The sequence below is a fragment of the Pleurodeles waltl genome, unplaced genomic scaffold (genome assembly GCF_031143425.1).
Source record: "Pleurodeles waltl isolate 20211129_DDA unplaced genomic scaffold, aPleWal1.hap1.20221129 scaffold_70, whole genome shotgun sequence".
Lineage (NCBI taxonomy): Eukaryota > Metazoa > Chordata > Amphibia > Caudata > Salamandridae > Pleurodeles > Pleurodeles waltl.
In genome coordinates, this window is record NW_027150391.1 from 1,309,412 (window position 1) to 1,334,619 (window position 25,208).

A 25,208-nucleotide genomic window follows, 5' to 3' on the forward strand; every position below is an offset into this window, starting at 1 on the left:
CACACAGCCTTCAAGAACGCCATCCGCAGACACCACCAACTCATCCAAAATGCCAAAAGAACCGCCTTAAAAGAACGCATTGATAACAACGCACAAAGATACAAGGAGCTCTTCAACATCATGAAGGAACTCTCCAACCCCGGCTCCAACATCAACGACATCCTGCCATCACAAGACCTCTGCCATTCCCTAGCCACCTTCTTCTAACACAAGATCGCAGACATCCATGACAGCTTCAAAACCCAGCCCCCCGTCAACCACCAACACTACAGACTCACCGCCCGCCAGCATCCTGCTCTCCTGGACCCACGTCAACGACGACAACACCATCAAAATCATGAACACCATCCACTCCGGCTCACCATCCAACCCCTGCCCTCACCACATCTTCAACAAAGCAAGCTCCGTCATTGCACCCCAACTCCGGAAGATCATCTACAGTTCTTTCAAGATCGCCACCTTCCCGGAGAGCTGGAAACATGCTGAGATCAACGTCCTCCTCAAGAAACCCAAGGTGGACCCAAAGGACCTCAAGAACTTCCGTCCCATCTCCCTGCTCCCCTTCCCGGCAAAAGTCATTGAGAAAATTGTCAACAAACAACTGGCCCACATCCTCGAGGAGAACAAAACTCTGGACCCATCCCAATCCGGATCCACAGCAACCACAGCACCAAAATCACCCTCAACGCCGCCACTGACGATATCAGAACCATACTTGACAATGGCAAAACCGTGGCCCTCATCCTCCTGGACCTCTCGGCCACGTTCAACACCGTCTGTCACCACACCCTACACACATGCCTCAACGACGTAGGGATCCACAGCAGGGTCCTGAACTGGATCACCTCCTTCCTCACCGGCAGAACCCAAAGAGTCCACCTCCCTTCATTCCGCTCTGAAGCCACCAAAATCATCACTCCGCACAACCCTCTTTAACGTCTACATGGCTCCGCTCGCAAACATTGTCCGATCTCACAACCTCAACATCGTCTCATACCCCGATGACACCCAGCTGATCCTCTCTTTCACCAAGGACCCCACCACCGCCAAAACCAACCTCCAAGAAGTAGTGAAGGCCATCGCCAAATGGATGAAAAACAGCGGCCTGAAACTGAATTCTGACAAAACTGAGGTCCTCATCCTCAGCTCCACCCCCTCCGCATGGGACAACTCCTGGTGGCCTGCCACACTGGGAACCGCACTGACACCCACCGACCACGCACGCAACCTGGGATTCATCCTGGACTCATCGCTATCAATGACCGAGCAAGTCAACGCGTCTCTTCCTCCTGCTTCAAAACCCTCTGCATGCTTCGGAAGAACTACAAATGGATCCCCACTGAAACCAGGACAGTCACCCAAGCCCTCATAAGCAGTAGACTAGACTACGGCAACACCCTCTATGCAAGAACCACAGCCAAGCTCCAGAAAAGACTGCAAAATATACAGAACGCCTCTGCACGCCTCATCCTGGACATCCCCCGCCACAGACACATCACAGCCCACCTGAGAGACCTGCACTAGCCCTCCATCAACAAGAGAATCACATTAAAACTCCTCACGCACGCTCACAAGGCACTGCACAACACCGGGCCAGAATACCTCAACAGATGGCTCTCCTTCTACATCCCAACCAGACAGCTTTGCTCCGCTGACCTTGCCCTCGCCACCGTCCCACACATCCACAGAACGACCGCCGGTGGCAGATCATTCGCCCACTTCGCCACCAAGACGTGGAACACTCTTCCCTCCCACCTGCGACAGGCCCAGTACCTACTTACCTTCAGGAGACACCTCACGACTTGGCTGTTCAAGCAGTAGCAGCACCACCACCCCCAGCGCCTTGAGACCCTCACAGGTGAGTAATGCGCTTTACAAATAATTTTTATTGATTGGGGGCGGTTGCGGGCCATGCAGGCGCTGAAGCTGATCTTTGGGATCACTGCTCAGCTACGAGAGTAGTCCTGCAACAAGTGCTTTTTTAATAACAAAATCCTCTCACAGGACACAGTTTAAGGTTCACATTCTTTTTACATACTGGGAGTGTGTCCTGCCCAGACCCACAAGTAAAACATGCAAAATAAAGTCATATGTTATACATTGAGTGAAGGGGTCTTTCTATCTAACACCTTTACCACTGAACTGTGCAGCTCTGCACTGCTTCTCTACACACACAGTTGTCTCCTCAGAGGGACACTTATTTCATGGTGTTAGTGTGTTAATATGGATAACCATACACATCGTTATCAGACACAAAAGATAGACTTCAATCAGACCTGTTTAGCAGCCACATACGCAGCAGGGGTTACAATACTGGGTGCCAGAGCATGGGTGTCAATTCACCAAAATGCCTGGGGTGACGGAAGTGACATCACACTCCATGCCATTGGACCTTTACTGTGACTCACACACACACATGCTTACACATACATACATTTACACACTCTCTTTCACATAAACACACTCTCACCCGCAAGCATGCATACAACATACATTTAAAAGCATTTTTTACTAACATTAGATGCCAGACAGGGTCATATTCAGGCTAATTATACTCCATTTTTATTACACAAATAATGAATAACATTATTCACTATTTGTGTACTAAAGACTTGACAGAAAACCAGGAAAGTGGGTCCCAAACCAAAGTCCATAAGGACGAGCTGTCCCTGTGCTCCAGGCACTCATTTCACCACCTCTAAGGTCCGGGGTCAGAAATGAAGCACCAGGGGTCGCAAGGGGCAAGCCTGGAGGCGCAGTTGCGACCCCTGGCAACCCCTAAATGACATCCATGGTCCAGAGTAGATGCAAAGAGTGGAGGGCACAGTAAAATGTTGGATTACATTGCAGACCGGTTGCTTTATTCTGATTCACTCTGGATGGACAACCCTGGGCAGAATCAGAGTCCTTATTAAGCACAATAAAAAGGGATTTGGCAGAGATGTAGATACTGTTTATGGGTTATATTTCTCACTTCCTTGCTAAGAGCATAGCAGCAGAAGCTGATATATTATGAAATATAATTCAAAGCGCTAAGTGTGTTTTATATCCACAGGGTGCACTTGGACAAGTTGTAAGAACAGCTGAGAGGTTGTGTGAGGCAGAGCATACCACACCAAGGGGGCGCTGTTTGGTGGCAGGAATCCCCTCTGAAAGGGTTCATGATATATTTTGTCAGGGGGCATCACTGGAGGAGGGCAGCTGGTCTGTGTTCACTGTTGTCAGCCCAGCTGAGGGCCAGAGCCCAGTGAAGACAAGACTGTGAGAAGGTAGCCTCTTTCTAGCCTTGTTACCCCCACTTTTGGCCTGTTTGTGAGTGTATGTCAGGATGTTTGTCACTGTTTTCACTGTCTCACTGGGATCCTGATGGCTAGGCCTCAGTGCTCATAGTGAAAACACTATGTTTTCAGTATGGTTGTTATGTGTCACTGGGATCCTGCTAGTCAGGACCCCAGTGCTCATAGGTTTGTGGCCTATATGTATGTGTCACTGGGACCCTGTCACACAGGGCCCCAGTGCTCATAGGTGTGCATGTATATGTTCCCTGTGTGGTGCCTAACTGTCTCACTGAGGCTCTGCTAACCAGAACCTCAGTGGTTATGCTCTCTCATTACTTTCAAATTGTCACTAACAGGCTAGTGACCATTTTTACCAATTTACATTGGCTTACTGGAACACCCTTATAATTCCCTAGTATATGGTACTGAGGTACCCAGGGTATTGGGGTTCCAGGAGATCCCTATGGGCTGCAGCATTTCTTTTGCCACCCATAGGGAGCTCTGACAAATCTTACACAGGCCTGCCACTGCAGCCTGAGTGAAATAACGTCCACGTTATTTCACAGCCATTTTACACTGCACTTAAGTAACTTATAAGTCACCTATATGTCTAACCTTTACCTGGTAAAGGTTAGGTGCAAAGTTACTTAGTGTAAGGACACCCTGGCACTAGCCAAGGTGCCCCCACATTGTTCAGAGCCAATTCACTGAACTTTGTGAGTGCGGGGACACCATTACACGCGTGCACTACATATAGGTCACTACCTATATGTAGCTTCACCATGGTAACTCCGAATATGGCCATGTAACATGTCTATGATCATGGAATTGCCCCCTCTATGCCATCCTGGCATTGTTGGTACAATTCCATGATCCCAGTGGTCTGTAGCACAGACCCTGGTACTGCCAGACTGCCCTTCCTGGGGTTTCACTGCAGCTGCTGCTGCTGCCAACCCCTCAGACAGGCAGCTGCCCTCCTGGGGTCCAGCCAGGCCTGGCCCAGGATGGCAGAACAAAGAACTTCCTCTGAGAGAGGGTGTGACACCCTCTCCCTTTGGAAAATGGTGTGAAGGCAGGGGAGGAGTAGCCTCCCCCAGCCTCTGGAAATGCTTTCTTGGGCACAGAGGTGCCCAATTCTGCATAAGCCAGTCTACACCGGTTCAGGGACCCCTTAGCCCCTGCTCTGGCGCGAAACTGGACAAAGGAAAGGGGAGTGTCCACTCCCCTGACCTGCACCTCCCCTGGGAGGTGTCCAGAGCTCCTCCAATGTGCTCCAGACCTCTGCCATCTTGAAAACAAAGGTGCTGCTGGCACACTGGACTGCTCTGAGTGGCCAGTGCCACCAGGTGACGTCAGAGACTCCTGCTGATAGGCTCCTTCAGGTGTTAGTAGCCTTTCCTCTCTCCTAGGTAGCCAAACCCTCTTTTCTGGCTATTTAGGGTCTCTGTCTCTGGGGAAACTTTAGATAACGAATGCATGAGCTCAGCCGAGTTCCTCTGCATCTCTCTCTTCACCTTCTGATAAGGAATCGACCGCTGACCGCGCTGGAAGCCTGCAAACCTGCAACATAGTAGCAAAGACGACTACTGCAACTCTGTAACGCTGATCCTGCCGCCTTCTCGACTGTTTTCCTGCTTGTGCATGCTGTGGGGGTAGTCTGCCTCCTCTCTGCACCAGAAGCTCCGAAGAAATCTCCCGTGGGTCGACGGAATCTTCCCCCTGCAACCGCAGGCACCAAAAAGCTGCATTACCGGTCCCTTGGGTCTCCTCTCAGCACGACGAGCGAGGTCCCTCGAATCCAGCGACACTGTCCAAGTGACCCCCACAGTCCAGTGACTCTTCAGCCCAAGTTTGGTGGAGGTAAGTCCTTGCCTCACCTCGCTGGGCTGCATTGCTGGGAACCGCGACTTTGCAAGCTACTCCGGCCCCTGTGCACTTCCGGCGGAAATCCTTCGTGCACAGCGAAGCCTGGGTCCACGGCACTCTAACCTGCATTGCACGACTTTCTAAGTTGGTCTCCGGCGACGTGGGACTCCTTTGTGCAACTTCGGCGAGCACCGTTTCACGCATCCTCGTAGTGCCTGTTTCTGGCACTTCTCCGGGTGCTACCTGCTTCAGTGAGAGCTCTTTGTCTTGCTCGACGTCCCCTCTCTCTGCAGGTCCAATTTGCGACCTCCTGGTCCCTCCTGGGCCCCAGCAGCGTCCAAAAACGCCAAACGCACGATTTGCATGTAGCAAGGCTTGTTGGCGTCCTTCCGGCGGGAAAACACTTCTGCACGACTCTCCAAGGCGTGGGGGATCCATCCTCCAAAGGGGAAGTCTCTAGCCCTTGTCGTTCCTGCAGTATTCACAGTTCTTCAGCCTAGTAAGAGCTTCTTTGCACCAACCGCTGGCATTTCTTGGGCATCTGCCCATCTCCGAGTTGCTTGTGACTTTTGGACTTGGTCCCCTTGTTCCACAGGTACCCTCAGTCAGGAATCCATCGTTGTTGCACTGCTGATTTGTGTTTTCCTTGCATTTTCCCTCTAACACGACTATTTTGTCCTTAGGGGAACTTCAGTGCACTTTGCACTCACTTTTCAGGGTCTTGGGGAGGGTTATTTTTCTAACTCTCACTATTTTCTAATAGTCCCAGCGACCCTCTACAAGGTCACATAGGTTTGGGGTCCATTCGTGGTTCACATTCCACTTTTGGAGTATATGGTTTGTGTTGCCCCTATCCCTATGTTTCCCCATTGCATCCTATTGTAACTATACATTGTTTGCACTGTTTTCTAAGACTATACTGCATATTTTTGCTATTGTGTATATATATCTTGTGTATATTTCCTATCCTCTCACTGAGGGTACACTCTAAGATACTTTGGCATATTGTCATAAAAATAAAGTACCTTTATTTTTAGTATAACTGTGTATTGTGTTTTCTTATGATATTGTGCATATGACACTAAGTGGTACTGTAGTAGCTTCACACGTCTCCTAGTTCAGCCTAAGTTGCTCTGCTAAGCTACCATTATCTATCAGCCTAAGCTGCTAGACACCCTATACACTAATAAGGGATAACTGGGCCTGGTGCAAGGTGCAAGTACCCCTTGGTACTCACTACAAGCCAGTCCAGCCTCCTACATTGGTTGTGCAGTGGTGGGATAAGTGCTTTGAGACTACTTACCACTCTTGTCATTGTACTTTTCATAAGAGAAAAATATACAAAACAAGGTCAGTGTATATACACATAGCCAAAAAGTTTTGCATTTCCTCTTTTCACTCTTTTCTAAGTGCTGAAAAGTACTTCTAAACTTTCAAAAAGTTCTTAAAAGTTTAAAAAGTTTTTTTCTGTCTTTCCAAAAAGTTCTGAAAACTTTTTTTCTCTTTGTCTATCACTTTACCTCTCTATAAAAATGTCTGGCACAGGCCAAAAAGTTGAACTGTCCAAACTTGCATATGATCACCTTAGCTGGAAAGGAGCAAGGAGTCTCTGCATAGAGAGAGGTTTGAGTGTAGGGAAGAATCCTTCCTTAGAACTATTAATTAATATGCTTAGAGTACAGGATAAGGCCATAAGTGCCCAATCTGTAGAAAAAGTAGCTAATGGTTCTCAATCTGATCCAGGGACTCCCCCAGGAAAAGGTTCAGGAAAGAAACTTCTCAGCCTGCCCATTACTAGACAGTCTAGCATAGTTGGTACAGAGGTTGAATCACATCATACTGATGATGTGCTCTCACATTATGCTGGTAGCCAAGCTGTTAGGGTGCCCTTGGTAAGGGACAGGTCTCCTTCTGTTCATTCCCATCATACCTCTGTATCTAGAAATGTCCCTCCCACCCACCCTGATGACAGATTGTTAGAAAGGGAGCTCAATAGATTGAGAGTGGAACAAACCAGACTGAAGCTCAAGAAGCAACAGCTGGATTTGGATAGACAGTCTTTAGAAATAGAGAGGGAAAGACAGAAGTTGGGTTTAGATACCCATGGTGGCAGCAGCAGTATTCCCCATAGTCATCCTGCAAAAGAGCATGATTCCAGGAATCTGCACAAGATAGTTCCCCCTTATAAGGAGGGGGATGACATTAACAAGTGGTTTGCTGCACTTGAGAGGGCCTGTGCTGTACAGGATGTCCCTCAAAAGCAGTGGGCTGCTATCCTATGGCTATCATTTACTGGAAAAGGTAGGGATAGGCTCCTTACTGTAAAAGAAAATGATGCTAACAATTTCCAAGTTCTTAAGAATGCACTCCTGGATGGTTATGGCTTAACCACTGAACAGTACAGGATAAAGTTCAGAGAGACCAAAAAGGAGTCTTCACAAGACTGGGTTGATTTTATTGACCAGGCAGTGAAGGCCTTGGAGGGGTGGTTACATGGCAGTAAAGTTACTGATTATGAAAGCCTGTATAACACAATCCTGAGAGAGCATATACTTAATAATTGTGTGTCTGATTTGTTGCACCAGTACCTGGTAGACTCTGATCTGACCTCTCCCCAAGAATTGGGAAAGAAGGCAGACAAATGGGTCAGAACAAGGGTGAACAGAAAAGTTCATACAGGGGGTGACAAAGATGGCAATAAGAAGAAAGATGGTGAAAAATCTCAAGATAAGCATGGGGATAAGGGTAAAACCAAAGATCCCACTTCAAATCTTAAACACTCTTCAGAAGGTGGGGATAAAACAAATTCTTCCTCTTCTTCCCAACCTGCACACATTAAAAAGCCTTGGTGCTTTGTGTGTAAAAACAGAGGCCATAGGCCAGGGGATAAGTCCTGTCCAGGTAAACCCCCTGAGCCTACCACCACTAATACATCAAGCTCTAGTGCCCCTAGCAGTAGTGGTACTAGTGGTGGGACTGCTGGCAACAGTCAAGCAAAGGGTGTAGTTGGGTTCACTTATGGGTCCATAGTGGAAACTGATGTCATCAGTCCCAAGACAGTTTCTGTCACACCTAGTGGCACTGGCCTTGCCACACTGGCTGCTTGTCCCCTTACAATGGATAAGTACAGGCAGACAGTTTCAATAAATGGTGTTGAGGCCTTGGCCTACAGGGACACAGGTGCCAGTTTCACTTTGGTGACTGAAAACCTAGTGCCTCCTGAACAACACATCATTGGACAACAATATAAGATTATTGATGTCCATAACTCCACTAAGTTTCTTCCCTTAGCTATAATTCAGTTTAGTTGGGGTGGAGTTACTGGCCCTAAGCAGGTGGTGGTATCACCTAGCTTACCTGTAGACTGTCTCTTAGGTAATGACCTAGAGGCCTCAGGTTGGGCTGATGTAGAGTTTTATGCCCATGCGGCCATGCTGGGCATCCCTGAGGAATTGTTCCCTCTCATTTCAAGTGAAATGAAAAAGCAAAGGAGAGAAGGCCTGAAAACTCAGGATCCCTCTCCATCAACAGGTAAAAAGGGTATCACAGTATCCCCTAACCACCCTACCATTCAGGATACTATTCCTGTGGTGGGAGAATCCTCTCCTGGGGTGGCACCTGTTCCAAGGGAATCATCAGCTGGCAAAGCTGGACTCCCTGAGGTGGAAGTACCTCTCTGTGGGATAACTAACATTGGTGAGAAAAAGAGCACCATTTTAGTTAACATGGAGCATCCCTCCAACCCTCCCAGAGAAACTTTAGTGCAGAAACTCTGCACTGCCTCACAACACTTAGGACAGCATCCCTGCCCTAGTGTGGAGCTGATAGGACAGCATCCCTGCCCTGCTCCAACCCAAGAGAAACAGCATCCCTGTTCTCTCTTCCAGCCATATGGACAAAGTTTTTGCCCAGCTATGGCTTTTCTGAGACAGCATCCCTGTCTGGCATTTCCATCACTACAAATAGGTTCAGTGGACAATTCCCACTGCTCTAAACTAAAACTTACTGATAGAAACTCTGAAAATACATCTTCACATTGTTGCTTAGCTAAAAAACTTCAAACAGGGTGGTTTACATCCCCACAGGGAAGTAACCATATAGTGGATGATAAAGGGAGTAACCAGTCTATTGCAGAGCTACTCTCTACTTATCACCACTTAGACAATAAAGTCTCAACTGGCCAAGGTTAGCCTTATTGTCCTTCGTTTGGGGGGGGGTTGTGTGAGAAGGTAGCCTCTTTCTAGCCTTGTTACCCCCACTTTTGGCCTGTTTGTGAGTGTATGTCAGGATGTTTGTCACTGTTTTCACTGTCTCACTGGGATCCTGATGGCTAGGCCTCAGTGCTCATAGTGAAAACACTATGTTTTCAGTATGGTTGTTATGTGTCACTGGGATCCTGCTAGTCAGGACCCCAGTGCTCATAGGTTTGTGGCCTATATGTATGTGTCACTGGGACCCTGTCACACAGGGCCCCAGTGCTCATAGGTGTGCATGTATATGTTCCCTGTGTGGTGCCTAACTGTCTCACTGAGGCTCTGCTAACCAGAACCTCAGTGGTTATGCTCTCTCATTACTTTCAAATTGTCACTAACAGGCTAGTGACCATTTTTACCAATTTACATTGGCTTACTGGAACACCCTTATAATTCCCTAGTATATGGTACTGAGGTACCCAGGGTATTGGGGTTCCAGGAGATCCCTATGGGCTGCAGCATTTCTTTTGCCACCCATAGGGAGCTCTGACAAATCTTACACAGGCCTGCCACTGCAGCCTGAGTGAAATAACGTCCACGTTATTTCACAGCCATTTTACACTGCACTTAAGTAACTTATAAGTCACCTATATGTCTAACCTTTACCTGGTAAAGGTTAGGTGCAAAGTTACTTAGTGTAAGGACACCCTGGCACTAGCCAAGGTGCCCCCACATTGTTCAGAGCCAATTCACTGAACTTTGTGAGTGCGGGGACACCATTACACGCGTGCACTACATATAGGTCACTACCTATATGTAGCTTCACCATGGTAACTCCGAATATGGCCATGTAACATGTCTATGATCATGGAATTGCCCCCTCTATGCCATCCTGGCATTGTTGGTACAATTCCATGATCCCAGTGGTCTGTAGCACAGACCCTGGTACTGCCAGACTGCCCTTCCTGGGGTTTCACTGCAGCTGCTGCTGCTGCCAACCCCTCAGACAGGCAGCTGCCCTCCTGGGGTCCAGCCAGGCCTGGCCCAGGATGGCAGAACAAAGAACTTCCTCTGAGAGAGGGTGTGACACCCTCTCCCTTTGGAAAATGGTGTGAAGGCAGGGGAGGAATAGCCTCCCCCAGCCTCTGGAAATGCTTTCTTGGGCACAGAGGTGCCCAATTCTGCATAAGCCAGTCTACACCGGTTCAGGGACCCCTTAGCCCCTGCTCTGGCGCGAAACTGGACAAAGGAAAGGGGAGTGTCCACTCCCCTGACCTGCACCTCCCCTGGGAGGTGTCCAGAGCTCCTCCAATGTGCTCCAGACCTCTGCCATCTTGAAAACAAAGGTGCTGCTGGCACACTGGACTGCTCTGAGTGGCCAGTGCCACCAGGTGACGTCAGAGACTCCTGCTGATAGGCTCCTTCAGGTGTTAGTAGCCTTTCCTCTCTCCTAGGTAGCCAAACCCTCTTTTCTGGCTATTTAGGGTCTCTGTCTCTGGGGAAACTTTAGATAACGAATGCATGAGCTCAGCCGAGTTCCTCTGCATCTCTCTCTTCACCTTCTGATAAGGAATCGACCGCTGACCGCGCTGGAAGCCTGCAAACCTGCAACATAGTAGCAAAGACGACTACTGCAACTCTGTAACGCTGATCCTGCCGCCTTCTCGACTGTTTTCCTGCTTGTGCATGCTGTGGGGGTAGTCTGCCTCCTCTCTGCACCAGAAGCTCCGAAGAAATCTCCCGTGGGTCGACGGAATCTTCCCCCTGCAACCGCAGGCACCAAAAAGCTGCATTACCGGTCCCTTGGGTCTCCTCTCAGCACGACGAGCGAGGTCCCTCGAATCCAGCGACACTGTCCAAGTGACCCCCACAGTCCAGTGACTCTTCAGCCCAAGTTTGGTGGAGGTAAGTCCTTGCCTCACCTCGCTGGGCTGCATTGCTGGGAACCGCGACTTTGCAAGCTACTCCGGCCCCTGTGCACTTCCGGCGGAAATCCTTCGTGCACAGCGAAGCCTGGGTCCACGGCACTCTAACCTGCATTGCACGACTTTCTAAGTTGGTCTCCGGCGACGTGGGACTCCTTTGTGCAACTTCGGCGAGCACCGTTTCACGCATCCTCGTAGTGCCTGTTTCTGGCACTTCTCCGGGTGCTACCTGCTTCAGTGAGAGCTCTTTGTCTTGCTCGACGTCCCCTCTCTCTGCAGGTCCAATTTGCGACCTCCTGGTCCCTCCTGGGCCCCAGCAGCGTCCAAAAACGCCAAACGCACGATTTGCATGTAGCAAGGCTTGTTGGCGTCCTTCCGGCGGGAAAACACTTCTGCACGACTCTCCAAGGCGTGGGGGATCCATCCTCCAAAGGGGAAGTCTCTAGCCCTTGTCGTTCCTGCAGTATTCACAGTTCTTCAGCCTAGTAAGAGCTTCTTTGCACCAACCGCTGGCATTTCTTGGGCATCTGCCCATCTCCGAGTTGCTTGTGACTTTTGGACTTGGTCCCCTTGTTCCACAGGTACCCTCAGTCAGGAATCCATCGTTGTTGCACTGCTGATTTGTGTTTTCCTTGCATTTTCCCTCTAACACGACTATTTTGTCCTTAGGGGAACTTCAGTGCACTTTGCACTCACTTTTCAGGGTCTTGGGGAGGGTTATTTTTCTAACTCTCACTATTTTCTAATAGTCCCAGCGACCCTCTACAAGGTCACATAGGTTTGGGGTCCATTCGTGGTTCACATTCCACTTTTGGAGTATATGGTTTGTGTTGCCCCTATCCCTATGTTTCCCCATTGCATCCTATTGTAACTATACATTGTTTGCACTGTTTTCTAAGACTATACTGCATATTTTTGCTATTGTGTATATATATCTTGTGTATATTTCCTATCCTCTCACTGAGGGTACACTCTAAGATACTTTGGCATATTGTCATAAAAATAAAGTACCTTTATTTTTAGTATAACTGTGTATTGTGTTTTCTTATGATATTGTGCATATGACACTAAGTGGTACTGTAGTAGCTTCACACGTCTCCTAGTTCAGCCTAAGTTGCTCTGCTAAGCTACCATTATCTATCAGCCTAAGCTGCTAGACACCCTATACACTAATAAGGGATAACTGGGCCTGGTGCAAGGTGCAAGTACCCCTTGGTACTCACTAGAGCCCAGTGAAGACAAGACCCATCAGCAGTGAGTAGAAGGATGTTCAGGGGCCTCAGGTGATGGTTTGGTGCTCAGAGGGGGAGACGAGTAGGCCAAGGGGGTGCTCGAAGGGGAGAGGTGGGTGGAGAGTGGGTGTGTTGGAGCTATGGGTGAGGAGAGGGTTATGGCCAGGCCTATGTTATGCCAAAGCTAGCGCCTCGTGACATTAAACTTGTTTGTTTTCACCCACCCCCCTCCTTTTCCGTTCACCCCGCCTCTTCCTGTTTCCAGGAGGAGTTCAAGGGGCTGAAAAGTGGGTGTTATGTTCTACTTCAGGACCGGAGGCTCTCATTATGCTTTCTCTTTCTTTACTGTCTCAATATAGCAGCCAATCAGCAGACAGTAAAACAAAAAACAACAAAACCCATGAGGCTTTGTAACAGGTCACATGTACCAATCACCATCCAAGACCCCTGTCCATAAAAAACATGACTTCTAATGTCACTTCCTCTTTCTTTGCTGCTCCGCAGCAGATAAGTACTCACTTTAATTACTTGATATTTTCAAATGTATATTGCTTGATGTTTTTTCCTTGTAAATTAATTGCATGCCTTTTTCCTTTTAGACTTTTATACGTGAAGCGATTCTACTCGCATATCAATATTTAACAGCACTTCGCGCCCTTAGTTATTTTCGGCTTCATGACGATGAATTGCCCTTCGTGGAGCGGGAGCGGCAGTGGCGTAGCGTTGGGGGTGCAGGGGGGGCCGGCCGCACCGGGCGCAACATCTGGGGGGGCGCGCTCGCACTCGCGAGTGCTAAAATCCACGGGTTAGGGGGCGCAAATTACTTGCCTTGCCCCAGGTGCTGACAACCCACGCTACACCACTGGGGAGCGGTCTACATGTTCAGTGCGTAGTCTTATTTTTATTTCCCCTCCCTTGTGGCGTTGCGCTGTGGGTTTACGAGCTGATCTCTTCAGAGTTATTCCTCTGGGAGATCGGCTTGTGTGTGTGCATCCTCTCTGTTCCCTTTTTTGTGCTTCCTAGGCGCCCAGTTTGTTTAAAAAAACGTGGGCAGTAATATTTTAAAGAGGCTTAGCCTAGAGTGCTTCTTTTGGATTACAGGCTGCTCCGTCCACATTTTAGTGAGCATTTCCGGCCTATCAGGGGTTTTTGCACTCCCCTATAATATCATTCTGTATTTCCTTGAATTGTTCTTTACATACATACAAGAGAATGGCTCAATGGGATGAGCATGAATCAGGTTATTACCCTGAGGAGATTGGAAATCAATTGGCGGTAAACCTCGTGGAAGCCCTTGGTACTAGGGTGCAACAGTCTGTCAATGATGCCCTTGTGAAGGCTTTAGGACCTTTTTCTGGACAACAGTTTGATTACGCCCACACCCAGGGCTGGCTTCAGGAATCTCAACTTCAAAATGAAGGGTCTAAATCAAAATAAAAAAAATTGGATAAGGGAGTTCATGCGGTTTCCGGGGATGTCCATGGTGATGCCTTTGAGAAACTTAAACGTAAATGAGCTAATGAACACAACTATAGTTATAAAAAAGATTCTGCTTTTTCTCCATCCTCATCAGATAAAACCTCCTATTCGGATGATTCCGATGACTCGGATGCTCCAGGTCACAGTAAGAAACCTAAAAAGCAAGCTTCTCCTCTCTGGGTCCTGGATTTTGACCCTACAGAAATTATTCACCCCAGGGTATCCAATTGGGTCCCATCGCCAGAAGTGGCTAAGTATGTTCAATCCAATATTCGAAGGAGCTTCGATAAAGAGGTACAAACACGCCTTTGGACAGAATGTCCTAGACCAGATCTAGATGGTAAGGTTACTGACACTCCAGAAATAGACCCTACCATGGTCACCTTCATGAAACCATTTGCTAAAGACCCTATAAAAGGTTTAGATAGGTCTTGACGTAACTGCCAAGAACATTTACTTGACTTGTCTGGCCCGTTGACAAAGATTCTTGATATGGCTTTCCTCGCTAAGGAATCGGGGACTTCTGTGGACACTAATGTACTGATTGGTTGGGCTCAAAGAGCCGTTTGCCAACTGGGCAATATGAACTGTGCAATTACCTCTGCACGCAGAAAGTCCATTCTTATGCATATTGATCCTAAAGTAAATGATTTAGCCTCTAAAGCCTAATAAAGAGCTGGCTAAGTTCTGTTCTACGTTCTCCTCACTCAACAAGGCACAGATGTCCCTTAAAAGGTGTTTAAACAAGGCCTTTTCATCAGGGCCGGTTGTTATGGTGGGTGAATGCCCGGCCGGGGAGCTTTCGCAGGTTCTCAGAACTACTACCCCAGAGGGAGAGGACGTTGGTATGGAGACCAATCTGACTCTATCTTCTACCCTACACGCTCCAGAGGAGGACGCTCCAGGTTTCGTAGAGGACACCGAAGGGGACAACAAGGAGCAATCCAAGAAGCTGGTTACTCAGGTGAACATTATACCACATTCTGAGTTACTTCTTGGGGGCTGAGTGGGATTGTTTCTGGACAATTTGAGAAAGTTTTCTGGGGATCCTTGGATTCTTCAGGCAGTCACAGTTTTTTGTTGGAGTTTATCAGTACTCCAAAGCAATTGAAACCCCCTCTTCAAATGTGTTTTTCCTTGCAGGTCAGACCTTTATAGAATTTCAAGCCTTGATCGACAAAGGGGCAGTAAGTTTTTCCTCTCCTCACCCGTTCAAATATATCAGCCCCATTTTTGTAGAATACAAAAAAGGCGGGGGTCATCGCCTGGTATTAAATCTAAAAGATTTCAATTTTGGGGGATTTATACAAACACTTCAAAATGGAAGGGATTCACATGTTGAGAGATATTCTATTAAAAGGAGACTGGATGGTCAGCCTAGACCTAAAGGATGCTTACCTTTCCATTCCCATTTTTCCCCCCACACAGGAGGTTTTTACAATTCCTGTGTAAGGGCCACTGCCTAGAGTTCAATGCGCTACCTTTTGGCCTGTCGTCAGCCCCCTGGTGCTTCACGAAGCTGATGAGACCAGTGGTGGAATGCCTGCGTGCCAAGGGAGTTTGTTTGATCATATACCTGGATGACATTTTACTGATGGCTCAGGATATTCAATCTCTCATGACTCATTTAGATTGGACCATCTGTCTCTTACAGGATCTTGGTTTCCTTATCAATGTGCAGAAGTCATTGTTGAATCCAGCTCAGGTGATAGACTTTCTGGGATTCAAGATAGACTCAGTCCGCTCTCAACTTATTCTTCCTTCTCAGAACATTCGCAATATCAAGAGGGAATTGAGGGCTGCATTGATCAGTCCGACTGTATCATTGAGAGGTTGCCAGGTTAGTGGGCCTTCTAGCCTCACCTATTCAGGCCACCTTTCCAGCTCCCCTTCACTATCGTGCTATGCAAAGACTCAAGATCTGACACTTGCAGAGTCTGAGCTATTCGGAACTGATTCCGTTAACCAACAAGGTGAAGTCTGAGATTCATTGGTGGCTCCAGCACACGGAAGCCTGGAACTGCAGGGCCATTTTTGGTTCCTACCCAGAGGTGGTGATCGAATCACATGCCAGTCGTTGGGGCTGGGGAGCTCATTGCGGCTCCTTAGTAACAGGGGGTCGATGGTCGAGTTTGGAGCAGATTCTTCACATTAATTGTTTGGAACTTCTAGTGGGCTCTTTTGCCATAAAGAGTCTATCCCCTCAGAAGAAGGACTGCTGCATATTGTTGAAGATGGACAATATATCATCAGTGCGATATGTCAACAAATTATGGGGGACGAAGTCCAGGATTCTGGCAGAGATTGCCAAGGACTTCTGGCATTACTGCCTCAGTCATCGACTGGTTGTCTTAGTGGAATATCTTCTGGGTGTTCAGAACACAACAGCGGAGTGGAATTCTAGATTTCAGAGGGATTCCGGCGATTGGAGACCTGATCCAAAAAATATTCTTCAGATAATCAGAGAGTGGGGCCCTTGTGAGGTGGATCTTTTTGCGTCTCACCTCAACTCTCAGATAACAAACATTTTCGGCTGGCGTCTGGACCCTCTGGCTCTGGCGAAGGATGCTTTTCTTCAGGATTGGATGCAGTTTCGGGGGTATGCTTTTCTCCCATTTCTGATGATTTCCAGGGTTCTGTCTCATGAATGGTGACAGAAAGTAGAGATTGTCTTGGTGACCCCATTTTGGAGAGCCCAACCGTGGCTCCCAATTGCTCTACATTTAGTTTGTGCTCCCCCGCTTCTCATTCCTCCTCGTCAGGATCTTCTGATGAGTCCAAAGGGCCTTCAACATCCACTGATCATGTCAGAGAAACTGGTATGGATCGCTTGGATGGTTTCAGGTCGAGATGGAATTCCCCAGGCCTTTCGCAGCAAGCTGCAAATTTCATCAATCAGGCTTGGGCAACAGGCACTCATAAGAGATACTCATCAGCTTGGCGCAGATGGAGTAGTTGGTGTGACGGAAGGGGTATCGATCCCGTGGGGTCAGACGTTGAGTTGATTGTGAATATTTTAGCTGAACTCGCAGGTTCAGGTTTGGCATATAGAACAATTAATAATTTCAGATCAGCCATCTCGGCTGGACATGTACATATTGAAGATAAGCCTGTAGGAGAACACCCCATGTTTTGTAAAGTATTGAAAGGTATCCGTTTGTCAAATCCTCCACAAGCCAGATATTCTGTTTTATGGGTTGTGAACATAATATTGAGATTTTTAGACGCTTGGCCTTCAAATAGGTATCTTTCTCGCAAACAGAGTTCAGCAAAATTTACTATTTTACTATGTCTGATTTCCTGTAAAAGGGTATCAGATGTCAGAGCTTTGGATTTGGCTGGGAGAGTCTATTCCCCTGACGGTGTTACTTTTACCAATTACCAAGACTAAATGCAGGTCAGAAAGTTATCCAATGTTTCCTGATAATTCGAAATTATGCGTAGTCCAATGTTTGAAAGATTATGAGGTGGTTACAGATGAATTCAGGCAAGATGATAGAGGTCAATTATTAATATCCTTACAGAAACCTTTTATGCCAGTTTCGTCCGCTACTTTATTGAGATAGATGAAATGGTTAATGAATGAAGCAGGTATAGATACCAAACAAATTGGTGCTCATTCTGCTCGAGGAGCCATGACTTCCAAGACATATGCTTTAGGTTCTCGTTTAGAGGACATTATGAGGGCAGCAGATTGGTCTTCCGAAACTACTTTTCGTACATTTTAGCACAAACCTGTTGTGGATTTTGCTACTGAGGTATCTGAACAGCTTTAAACGAGCATAATCGGAGCCCCCAGTCCTGAAATAGAATTAATTTCTAACTTACGCGTCAAGAATTTTCAATTCCATTAAGGACACGGAGGCGAGGATTATCCCTCCCATGTATACATTTTTATGTCTCTTATCAGATATATAATTGTATTGAACTGTCAGTATCATATGGTTATTTATGTTATGTATTTTTTCCCTCCCTTATCTTATTTTAGATTTGCTTACAGAAATTAATTTATTTTGAAAGGTATTACCTTCCATTATTTTTTTGTACTATTCTAGGTTCTGATCAGAAAGCTCCATGAATTTCTCACAGTTCTGTACTTGGAGAAGATGACGTTATGGGCTTCGTCATCCTTGGAAGTTGTTTCTGGATATGGCTCTTGTTGAGCTTAGCTTGTGTTTTTTCCAGTTATCCGGTTCTGATGATCGCAGGAACAGTTTATCTGTAAGAAGTTTTGTTTTGGATGTTTGTTGTTTATCTGACTCTGACAAAGAAAGAGGAAGTGGCACTAGAGGTCATGTTATTTATGGACTGGGGTCTCGGATGGTGATTGGTACATGTGACCTGTTACAAAGCATCATGGGTTTTGTTGTTTTTTGTTTTACTGTCTGTTGATTGGCTGCTGTATTGAGACAGTAAAGAAGGGAAAAGCATAATCCTCGCCTTGTGTCCTTACTAGAATAAAAATATTTCTAGCTTACGTGTCAAGAATTTTCAATTCTATTAAGGACACGGAGGTGAGGATTATACTTCTCTCTCTTTACTGCAAGTCAAAACAGCAGCCAATCAAAACTTCAATAACAAAAAACTACATTTCCCATGAACCCAGGAAGTCTAATGTCCACCAATCAGAGGGCTGATCCCTGTGTATCAGTCTCTGTTAACACAGTCCTTTCTCTTTCTTTGCAATTAAACTAATTAAGTTCCTGACTCCGTGGAACTTGAATCTCCTCAAAAGAACCAAAACTCTGGAGATGTCATCGACTATCCTCCTGAAGAATACCAATCCTCAACTCGACTTTCATCTCCATAACATGGCTCAGGCACCTTTGTTTTCCGTACCTAGGAATAAAGAAATACGCAAATAATAGCCTTCTCCTGAAATAATATAATGGGTGGGTATGTAATCATTTAATCATAATGCATAGCAGAAATTTAACAATGTTAATTAATACAATACAGTATTTTTTCAGGTGGGATAATCCTCGCCTCGGTGTCCTTAATAGAATTGGAAATTCTAGACACGTAAGGTACAATTTTTTTAATTCTATGTCAGGACCGGAGACTTCGGATTATGCTAGTTCAAAGCTGATCCACAACTGTTGTGACCACATCTACAATCGGTTTATGATAGAATATTTTAAAAGTGGAACCTGATGACCAATCAACCGCTCTCAGAATGTTCTCTAAACGAGAACCAACAGAGAACGCCTTAGAGGCCATAGCTCGTCTAAGTGAATGTGCGCCAAACACAGAAACATCTATTCCAGCTTTCTCTAAGATCCACCAAACCAAACATGCCAAAGTAGCAACAGAGACGGGGCCAAAACGTTTCTGTAGAGAAATTAACAATTGCCCTTGTAAATCTCTACGTATCTCACGAGTACATTCCTCGTAAGCTTTTAAGCATTTCACAATACATAATTTTTGATGGTGAGGAAAAGCTGGATAAGAAACATATCTGGAAGCTGTCTTTGTATGATTGGAAAGAGTAAAAGAAACTCGCAAAGGAGTAAATACTCTACCTGCTATATCCAGTGCACGCACATCTGACACTCTCCGACAGGACAAAAGACACAGTAAAATAGTTAACTTCGCTGAAAGCTGTTTGCGAGAAAGATCCTCATTACAAGGCCATGATTTCAAAAACCTTAAGACTATTTCCACAGCCTAAAGAGAAGAATATCTAGGTTGAGGCGGCTTAACCATTATTGGTCCCACAAAGGAGTTTACAAACTAATGGATGTTCCCCCACAGGTTTCCCTTCTATATGGGGTGACCCGCTGAGATCACTGATCTGAAATTGTTGATGGTTCTGTAGGCTAAACCCTGATCGGCTAAGTCAGAAAGAAAATTGGCAGTCATAGTAATGGAGATCCCCATGTGATCAACACGTTGTTCACCACACCAACACACCCATCTTTTCCAGGAAGACTGATACTTTTTGTGAGTGGAAGGCGCCCAATATTGGGACAAGAGAAACATTCCTTTGTCCGAAACTCCAGGCACTTGCCACCGTCTCCGGAAATTCTCCACGCCATGAGGGAGAACTGCGCCATCCATATCAGAGGATGTGGAGACCCCAATGGATCCAATAAGAGTCGAGGGTCCAGCGGAATCGCAATTGGATAAGCACATGACATTGACATCTCCACTGGAAACCATGGCTGCGCTTTCAAAATGGGAGTCACCAAAATTAATTCCACTTTCTGTCTCCTCAGCTGAGAGAGTACTTTCTCAATCATAACAAAGGGAGGGAACGCATAAAGGATCCCCTTCTACCAAGACTGCAGTAAAACTTCCATCCGCCAAAGGATCCAGTCTCCAACTGAAAAAGTGAGTCATTTGAGCATTGAGCCTTGAGGCAAAAAGATCTATCGCACAGGGACCTCAGTGAATATTCAACTTGTTCAAGACTTGAGGATTCAGTTTCCAATCGCTGCCATCCCTGAGAAAGTGGGAGTTCCAATCTGCAGTCAGATTGGCTTGACCTGGAATATATTTCGCAGTCACTGAAATGTGATGTTGCAGACAAAACTGACAAAACTCCTTCGCGATTTCCACTAGACCACAGGACCTGGTCCCTCCAAGATGGTTTATATATTGCACAGCTGAAATGTTGTCCATCCAAAGAAGAATGCAACATTTCGCTTGAGATAGAGAGTGAATTGCAAATGCTCCCGCTAATAATTCCAGGAAGCTGATATGAAGATTCAACTCCTCTTGAGGCCACTGGCCACCTGTCTGGACTGGGCCACAATGAGCACCCCAACGGCTGGCGTACGACTGTATAATCACTTCCGGGCTTGATGCAAAGATGGCTCTGCCGTTCCATGCATCCATGTGTGCCAACCACCAATCGATCTCTGCTCTGCCTTCGTTCAACAGAACAATCTGTTCTGCGTAAGATAAGCCTTTGCGAAGATGCAAAATCTTCAGTCGTTGTAAGGCTCAATAATGAAGAGGTCCTGGAAATATCGCTTGGATGGATGAAGCCAAAAGACCCACTAAGCGTGCTAGGGTCTTCAATGATATAGTCTGAGAGGCAAGGGCTCTCTCAACTCTTTCTTGATGGAACTCCTCTTTTTCTGAGGCAACAACAATTGGGCTTTGATGGAATCTACCTGAAAGCCTAAGAATTCTATGACTCTGGAGGAAGTCATCACTGACTTTTCTGAATTAATAAGGAACCCTGGGTCCTGAAGAAGCTGGACTGTCCAAGAGAGATGAAGAAGTACCGACTCTTCCAATTGAGCCATGATCAGGATATCATCTAGATAAATAATGAGACGGACCCCTCTTTCTCTGCGAAGTTGTACCACCGGTCGTAAGGTTTTGGTAAACTATCATGGTGCGGACGAAAGACCGAAAGGAAGAATGGCAAAATGCGTCCTTGAGATCTAACCACACTAAGAAGACCCATTGTTGAAGAAGGTCTCTCAAGAGATGGATGCCTTCCATCTTGAAATGACGGTAAACAACCCATGAATTTAAATCTCTCAGATGGAGAACCAGGCAAGACCCGCCACCATTTTTCGGAACGAGAAAAATAGAGCTGACGAACCATGTAGGAGGCTGACTCGAACGGAAGGTAGCGTGTTTCTGTAGAAGAGGCGCTATCTCATCGTCCATGAAAGAGCTTCCTGCTTGGGAAAAAAGAATGGGACGAGGAAGAGACCTCTGATGAGGAGTGGCGTAAAACTCTATTCTGTATCGCCGCACTGTCTGGAGAACCCAAAGGTCTTGAGAGATATGTTCCCAGGTTACTACGTGATCCTTCTATCTCCCCCCCAGAAACACTTCTGAAAATGGGATAATTCTCACCTGTAGAAGTTCTGTCGAGGAGTTGGAGCCACCTCTGTTGTTGCGGAAACCACGACGTATACCCCTACCGGCTTTCGTTAGGTAGAACCCCGATCTGGAGTAATAACCTTGGCCCTGCTGGTTGTAACCTCCTGAGGTCTGGTTGTATCTGCGGCCTGACGCTCAACCCCTGTAGTGTCCGGCCCTGAGAAAAAGGCTTCTGTTAAACATCTTCCTTATTGAAGACTGAGCCTTGTTTAAAGCGGAGAAAGTGGAAATGTAGTTCCCTAAATCCTTGATGAATTTGTCACTAAAAAGTAAACCATTCGCTAAGGAACCAGCGTCATTTGGAGTCAATTCCGCCAGCTTAGGATCAATCTGCATAAAAAAAGAACGCCTGCGTTCTGTACACATAGCTTTTTTTAGCGTTGCCCAATAAACAGACAGCTCGTTGAGCCCATTTCAGCACTGTCTGAGGGTCCAGGTAAGAATTAGATTCTTTGGCTTGAACAGCGAATTCCAAGATCTTCGTGATCGGTCCCGAGATATCCAATAATTTATCCTGGCAACCTTTCCAGGCTCGATCTGGACCTTTCTTTGGGTCTTTGGAAAATCTCTTTATGAACGTCGCCTTATTTGGGTCTAAGTCTAAACTCTGAGCGTAAAATGTCTCGTACATCACGGTCAAAACCCTTTCTGATGTGATTTTGCACATAATGTGCTACCTCTGCACATGGAATCCATTCCAAGGAGTGGGGATGGATTATGCTCTCAGGATCAAATGAAAGAGTGCGAGAAGATGAACTACTCTGTTGTACATTATGAGATTTGCGTTTGCGTTTTCTGGTTGGTTTAGGTTTGTCTTGATCTAGATCCAAACCTGAGGAATGAGAGGCAGAGGAAGGGAGACCTTCTGTCAGAATGGACGAATCGAGACCTGTATCAGGTACCTCCAAACTAGGAAAGGACCCATAACCATGATCTTTTATCACTGACGCAGCCATGTGCGCCAAATTATCTGCAGAGGACGTGTGTCCCTTTGAGGCTCCTAGGGCAAAGCTCACTTCCGAAAGCTGGTCTTGCTGTGACCCAGAGTCAAGAAGAGAGCGTCCTCTCCATTCACGCTGACCAAAACGCATAAGGGGCTGAGTAAAGGTTTTTTTTGCGTTATTAAGAACCTGATTCACGGAGTCCTGGACATGATAGCCCAATGCGCGACCACTAATCTTTCCTCCATATGATGTTCATCATTTGCTTCAGGTTGATCCTGATAGTACTCATCCTCCTCAGCGTAGTACGCCATGATTAAATGGGGATGTATGAAGGAGTTCAAATGGGGGGGAAAAGACCCCAGCAGGGAGATGTTGTACAAGGTTTGATATAATTATCACAGCTATAATTAACTGTGGAGGGAGCCCCTGCAATTTCCCTAAGGCAACGCCTTGATTCGTTCAAGCGCCCCGTCAGGCGTTCGAGGGCTCAGGAAATCAATTAAGCGTTAGAAAAATTCTAAAAATAGACGCGTTTCTGAGTGCACGCACTGCGTTCTCCTCATTCTCATTAGTTATCGGGAGACCGAGGAGAGCGCATGCGCGCCGTTATCATAAAAAGAGGACCAGTCCTCTTGACAGTTTCGTGGTCTAGGAGTCCGCTTGACTCCTAAGCTTTAATGGGTGCAACGCCCACCTTCTGTGGAAAAATCCAAAGTACCCACCCTGGATTACAAAGAGGATTTAAGTAACTAAAGCCGTGAATAAACGATAGCGAAGAAGCGATCGAGAACACAGCTAATTAGGGAAATAAGCACTGCGACGCGTGTAGAGCCCGCTCCCGCTCCACGCCTTGAACATATAGTACACACTTTAATGTTAGTATTATTTAAGATCACTTTTTTACAATACAAGAATATGAGTTATCTGTGGGCTGCAGCAGCAAAGAAAGAGGAAGGACTGTCAGCCCTCTGATTGGTGGACATTTGGGTTCATGGGAAATGTAGTTTTTTGTTATTGAAGTTTTAATTGGCTGCTGTTTTCACTTGCAGTAAAGAAGCATAAAGAACCCTCCAATCCTTAATAGCAGTGGAAATTCTTGATGTGTGAGCTAGAAAAAAGGTATTCCACCTCAATATGAAGTGGTTGAAATAGTTCAGTTAGGAGAGCTTTATACTGAAAATCGAAAGGTCCCAGGTTCGATCCTGGGTTTCGGCAGCAGGCATATTTTAGTCACTGATTAATATTTATTTATAGTTTCCTCCGCACTTCCCGCATTTATTTTCCCGCTGCTGTTGTGTCGTCCCTCCTGCCCCCTCCCTCTCCGCTTTCAAGACATCATTCTTCGCTCCCCACCCTCTGTCCCTTTGCCCACCCTCATTCCTCACCTCAGACCTTCCTCATCCCGTCTGCGGACTCCTCCTCTTCGTCAGTGCGCTGCTGGTGTCTTTGATGCCCAGAACAGGGAGAACATTTTGTTTATTGAAATATGCAGATTAGGCAGCAAATGCTGCATTATTTGGCAAATACGGCAAAAGCATAATTATGTGGCAAAAACAAAACACCTTGTCCTTTAACAAGAGTTTGATCTTGCTATAAAAACTAGTGTTTTTGTTCTCTAACTCACTAGCTGTATAAAACCTTGTTCTTGCCGGCTGAGCCGCAGCTTTGTATTAACATGTAAAATAAATAGAATATATACAGAATAGCTAGCTGTTCTTCACTACGTGTATAAATATAATTACGAGACAGCCACAAACAGCAAATAAATAAAGACGGTGTTTCGCCCAGAAAGGAGCATCGCGGGAATAGGTTTTAATTTCTAGTTTGTAAATACGAGTTCAGTGATATGCCACAAAGAAAAGTGTTCTTGGCAGCGGTGGGATTCGAACCCACGCCTCCGGAGAGACTGGAGCCTTAATCCAGCGCCTTAGACCGCTCGGCCACGCTACCACATATCTGAGCCGTTTCTGTGATGTATGTAGAAGCACCAACAGTGAGATGCTGTGTTCTATTCACAGATGACACTAGTATCTGAGCTGGCTAATCTGCATATGGCTCACTATTTAAAGCACACCAACGACCTATGGCAATACAGGACCATATTGCTCGTGTAACTTGTTATGTATTTTTATATCACACAATCCATTTAGTAATCTTTAAAATGGTTTGGATTATCTCAGTGTGATCTGTTGAACATTTATTCTTAATGACTCTAACACTTCATGTTTGTGTGAAGTCCGCCCCATCATGCACTGCTTATGACCTCACATGTAACAGCACACATGACATGTTAATAGTTTGACCACCCGTCCGTAAATTTCACGGACTGCCAGTAATTTCGCCCTGCCGTCCATTGTCCGTGATGAATGGCTTAACGGACGCATTTGTCCTAATTTTAGCCTTTCACCAAAAGGATAATGGACGGCAGGGCGAAATTAGGGGC

At 46.4% G+C, this 25,208-nt stretch overlaps 1 non-coding gene across 1 annotated transcript; it reads right to left on the bottom strand.

Annotated features, from left to right (window-relative positions):
- Window positions 1–24,633: 24,633 nt before the first annotated feature.
- On the bottom strand, window positions 24,634–24,715 carry TRNAL-AAG (transfer RNA leucine (anticodon AAG)). Its single transcript has one exon. It is a non-coding gene; the product is annotated as a tRNA-Leu (tRNA).
- Between the last annotated feature and the right edge of the window lie 493 nt (window positions 24,716–25,208).